The following is a 6,000-nucleotide window of genomic DNA, read 5'->3' as shown; positions in this document are numbered from 1 at the left end:
ATGGCTACTGGTGATAACTAAAGTGGGGCCGTATTCTGTTGAGCACTGCGCATCCTCTCTGCCAAAGAGAAGAAGGAGGATGTAAAGTAAAACTTCCTTTATCTGGCCATGTGGAAATCAAAGCACAGCTATGAAATGACTTTTCCAAGGTCATACAAGAAAACTGCAAAGCTCAAACATAGCACAAGACAATCTGAGTTCTAGGCCACTACAATATTGTCAATTATAATTATTAATGTCAAAGGAGGAGGAGGGAGCAATAGAGGAATGACATTTCTGCAAAGAGGAGGATGGCAGGGAATTATTTAACAATTTAAGGCATCCTGACACGGCATGTAAAGATAAGTGTGGGATTCTAAAATCAAAATAGATTTCTTTTAAAATGTGCCATCTCATTTATAACCCTAATTTTTAGTTAGAGAGGTGGGAGGGAATTCGCTATTACTGTCTGTGAAAGAAAGCAGCCTGTTACATCAGTAATTAAAAGCATTGCTGGAAAGTGCTTGCATGCTTTTCCTTTGACTCCTGCAGGGCTCTTTTTAAAATATGAGTGACCAGACTTGTTTGAAGATGCAGTGGTTGCCCTGAAACAGGATCAAGTTCAGAGGTAAGGAGAAAGCAGTTTGGAGGTTCTGGTGCATGTTTTTGGCTAGCTGGCTCCTAGATCAGAGCTGGCTTCCAGTCTCTGCTGCTAAAGGCATCACTGGCTAACAGCCATCATGTAATAGTGCAGCTCCTGGAAGAATGGAGAGCATGTTAGTGAAGGCCAGGAAAACATGGAAGCTCACTGCTGTCTTCTTCCTATAAACAAGGAGAAGGGCAAGACAGTGCTTTGGTGACTATGAAGTGAATGCATGCATCTCCCTAAAGATAGCAGAGAGGTACAGAACACTTGGAGATAGCTCACCTAAGCCTCATGAAAAAGTATGAAATCGATGTTTGAGGCAAGGTATGGACTACAAAATTCAGAGGGCAGGACTCTGTAGAGGTGATGCTTCTCGCTGGTTACCTCTCTCCACCAAATATCTCTAGAGATCGTCAGAATCCTGTAACAGAAAGTTAAGGCTCAGTAGTTTAGAGCTGTGATGAACCAGACAGTTCAGTTTGGACCTTCATTCCCTTCCACTGAAGCTCTTTTACATGGGCTGTGGCTATTTAGGGGATGATTTCTCCTGTAAACAGCTGCTGGGAACATTAACTTTCTTTAGGGCAGCATCTACAGTTGTGGCTCACTTGGCCAGTAATGGAAGGCTGTGGCTGTGCTGGGCTGAGGATGTTCGTCATTACATGTACTGACCACAAGCCTAGACCTTTGGGCAGGGCAGCTCACACTTCACTCCTTGGTGGTACATTTTGTATGTTTGAACCCTTGTGTTGAAATAATTGCTTGTAGATAGAGAAGACTGGGTTTTGAAGGAACATCCAAGTATGGTAATCTAGTTTTCTAAGATTTTAAGAAGAGAGGCAGTGTAGTTTTCATTACTTTTTTTGGATAATTTCCTAATTTTTATGGAAAATGTAGGGTCTAAAGAAACTTCTGTTGTCCTGATAAGCCTATTGCCTATTTCATACTTCAGTGGACTTTGCTGAAACATAGATGAAGTTTTCTTGGGCAGGGACTTCACACGTAGCCTTGTGGGAGGTTTCTTCACAGTACTGAGATTAATAGCAATAGTACCAGTATGCAGAGCTGGCTTGGCACCACTGGCTGCAGACCTGGAGGTTGAGATTTGACTGAGAGCCTTCTGTTTCAGTTTCACAGTAGGAGCTCTCTTGATTCCAGCGGACTATTTGCTTCTCCCTCAATTCTGTGGCTGTTTGGAGGATTTCTTGGAGCCAGGACTAACAATTTCTGCTGCTCAGTGGGGGAAGGGGGAAAGGGGGTGGAGGAGGGGAATGGGGAAGGAAATACCTCATTCACAAAAAAATAATTAAAATTTCTTTATTCCTACAGGAAAATGCGATTTCAAGTTTTCATGTAGGCTCTGAATTAAATCTGTAAAATATTTGAACTCCCAGTAGCAGAAAATACTGAGTTATGATGAGTTCAGAACAGAACTGCATTTTTAATTTTCACTTTGACCTTGTTTTGCTAGTTACACTTTGATGTGGAATATTTTGTGTTGCAGCTAACTGAGCTGGACCAGGTGATTTTCCCTGTTCTGCTAGATGCTTGCATAGTTTTGGGAATGTATTAATTCAGTGTCTTTTGAACTATAAATATATTTCAGTATGTATCGATGTATTTCACGGTCTTAGTAAGCTGTTTGGCGCCCTGCTGGGTTTAATGTTCTCAGGTGAAGAGACTTTGTATTTGGTCATCCTGAAGTTGTATCAGGAAAGTCAGGTCATTCAGTGTCTGGTAGTTACCTACTGGAGCTTTGCGTTGGGGTATACTGAAGTGTTTGGAAAGATTTTTCCTTCTTTTATCAGTTATAGAATTATATCAGTGTTATTATTTTCAAAATATGGAACAACTCTGATTTTTTGCTACTCTTGTCTCTTCTGAATATAAAGCTTTCGATACAAACATGACCAAAATTTACTTGTAATGTGTATTAGCTTTATTGTAAGGAGTATTTTTTATAAATTCTCATAACACATGTTCAGTATAAGGCTATTAGTCACATCTTCCTTTGGAAAAGAAGGAATTTTTCTATGCTTTCTTTCCTCATCTTAATAACGTTGGGTGATCTGTCCTTTCCCCAAAGTGTAATATTGGTAAGCTGGCTGTTAATTTTAATTATAGCCTTTCACAGATTATTAGCCTCCTTCAGTACACAAGGTTCTGTGGATAGGAAGCAGTGGAACTGTGAACACTGGAAACTTTCTTTCTAAAATACTGTTGTGTTTGATTTTGCCATCTGCTTGCCTTCATAGGCTGAAAGGGAGGACCCGTTTATTTGGAGGGAGATAATGATTTGAAAGGAGGAACTTCCAGTGCCTGCCTCATCATTAGTGATAGGACAAGGGGGAATAGTTTAAACAAAATGAAAGGAGATTTAAATTAGATGTCAGGGGAAAGTTTTTTTACTGAGAGAGTGATGAGATGCTGGAACAGGTTGCCCAGAGTGGTTGTGGATGCCCTGTCCTGGGGGAGTTTAAGGCCAGGTTGGATGTGGCCCTGGGCAGTCTGATCTAGTACTTGATGTAGTGGCTGGCAGCTCTGCCAGTGATAGGGGAGTTGGAATTTGGTGATCCTTGAGGTCCCTTCCAACCCAAGCCTTTCCATGATTTTATCAGAAAATGCCTGAAAACTGAGGGAAACAGAAGTTACCTCAAAATGGAAAGGAAGTGGACAATTCTCATTAAATCTAACACCTAGTCTTGTCATATCTTTGATAGCAAAGCTTATTGATTGTTTCTCTGTATTCATGGTGCCATTCCTGGCTCTGTTTAATTTGGATCCTCTGTGGGTATTTGTGGTCACTGTGGTTTAATGTTAGTGACTGAAAAATGATACCCAGCTCCTGAAGACTGCCTTGCAGCCTCAGAAGCCATTATGCCCTGTCACCTTTGGTCTCTCTCTCCTGTTTCATCTCAGGAATGATAAGTTTCTTGTTGATACAATAATATCCAATGTCATTTTTGCTTTGGTCTTTGGAATGAGACTTTTTATCCTTTCTTAACTGTGTGTTTAAATTGTTAGCCCTGTGTGTATGATGAAACGCATGGAGCCTTCAGAGCTGGCATCCTCCTATCTGCACAGCTGATTGCTGTGAGGTATGCAGGGGAGTTCTTCCCATTTCACAGTGTGTTGAGGTGGTTCTGGTTGCTTTGTAGGTCTGCAGTGACTAAGTTCAGTGCACACAAGTCCTTTGCATCCAGTTCTTGAGTGGAGCTGGATAAAGCTCCGAATTGTGCTGTTCATGCTCAAAGCACTGGGGCTGAGCTGGGCATCCATGGGAGCATAAGATTAATGTTTGCTGGCTGTGAATTTGGCTGGCAGGAAGTGAGTCTGTGGGCTCCCTGCGTGAGGTGCTGCTTGGAGAGGTTCTCCTGGAGGAGGACAAAGAGGCTGTTATAACACAGCAGGGCCCAGCTAAGGGAGGGGAACACTGAGAGGCTTTGGAGAGGACATTGCTGCATCGGAGAAGGCAACCTGTCAAGACAGCCCACAGGAACGAGCACTGGGAGCATGGGTGTATAATCAGTGGAGAAGGAAGGAAAAAAGCTGCTGAATGAAGACTTTGAGGCCACTCTGTTATGTTACTCTGAAGCATCCCCTACAATGGAAGTCTCCCGAGGTGTGTGCGTGTGGAGCAATATCTTGGCTGGATGCTGCTGAATAACATTTTGAGACTCAGAAGACAAAGCATTACAGACTGAAGGGGCTGGGACTGCAAGCTGTTGGCAGCAAAGGACTCTTTCTTCCTCTGTCTGCAGGCTACCTTGCGCAGCAGGGTCCCTGGTCCATCATTAAAGCTTGTTCAGCGCTACTGCTGTCCAAATCACCAGTGTGGTGGTTGACTGGCAGGAGCTTTGGAGGAGAAAGCAGCAATTATAAATTAAGTGGAAGTGGAGAAATAATGGAAAAAAACTGAATTCATACAACAGAACTGACCACAGAATGGAAAGAGACTCTCTGGAAACTTAATAAAGAATCATTACCTTTCTGGAGGTTCATAGAGAACTGCAGCAGTAGAATGCGAAACAGAAAAGGTGATGCCTTCCCGGTGCCAGCCACAACCCATCGATCAGATGCTGCTGGCCTTCCCCATCAGCCTTTTGAACACGTTTTCACAAAAAAGCAGGGCAATGAAGAAAACATGCTGCTGCTCTTATATTCTGCCAGTTTTCCCTCTTGCACTTGGCAGCAATAGTATGCCAATACGGGTAATTGTCTTTTTCTATTATTTCCTGAAGAAGCTTCATCTTCACCAACTCAGTGCTCCCTGAAGTGCCAAGGGGATGGGGGGAGAGGTAGTGAAATTAATGCATTTTCTGTTCTCTCTTGGTAGCCGTTTATTTCATTTTACTTAGGAATACATATTCAGTGGCTTTTCTTGCTTTTCCACTGGAGATGTGATTACCTTGTAGCAGTTCAGCATAGTCTTCTATTAGTATTTACAAAGCCATATGAATTAGAGATTGAAATAAAATAGCTTAAACTACAACTGTACAGAAGACCTTATTTACTATAAAATTAAACAAGGATAGATGCCTGTTTACAGTCTCTGGAGTGAAGTCAACTCTTGTGTTTCATTACTGTGGCTAGAAAGAAAAAACATCCTCTATAGAAATTTGTTTGACCAATGTAAAATTAATCGAAGAACTGAATGGCTTTACCCCTTGTATTGGATTAACAAGAGAAAGGCTGGCAAAATTTGATTAAGAAATGATCTGGGATATGTTTACAGAAAACCTCAACGAACAACTGATTGATCAAGTGTATTTTTACTGAATGTTTAAGAAAAAACATGAAATTGCCAGCAAGTATTCCTTTAAAAAAAAAAAAAAAAAAAAAAAAGGAAAAAATAAAAAATGGAAAAAGAAGCCATTAGCTACATGCTGTGTGTCAGCTGGTGTATTTGATCAGCAGTGCATTTTGTATGGTTATGTACCGTCATTATAACAGCCGACTGTCACTCAGAAGTAAAATATTAGCACACGCTTGATAACAGAAGTTCAATAATAATAGCAGGCAGTGGTTATATGCTGGAATTGGGGACAACGAGGGAGCCATCAGCAGCAGTAGCACAGTACTGTCTAATGGTCTATTTGAGGCCCCTCCTGTCTCTTAATTTAGCCAGCTGCCAAAGCCTGCTTTTATATCCTGCTCCAGGTTGCTGCTTTGGATCAGCCTGTTGACTTCCCCCACCCTTCCTGTGCCTTCCTGCGCGCTGATTACTGTGACTTAGAACTCTACCCAAGCAAGTCTCCTCCATTTTTCAGACTCTGGGTATTCACCAACAACTGGAAAGCCAAGCATCCTGCTTTCTGCATGGGCATAGGCCAAAAAACTCAAAAAATCACACTTCTATTCAAAGCTACTGCTGT

Source organism: Lagopus muta, chromosome 6 (assembly GCF_023343835.1).
Source record: "Lagopus muta isolate bLagMut1 chromosome 6, bLagMut1 primary, whole genome shotgun sequence".
In the NCBI taxonomy this organism is placed as follows: Eukaryota; Metazoa; Chordata; class Aves; order Galliformes; family Phasianidae; genus Lagopus; species Lagopus muta.
Note: the sequence above shows the minus strand (reverse complement) of the source record.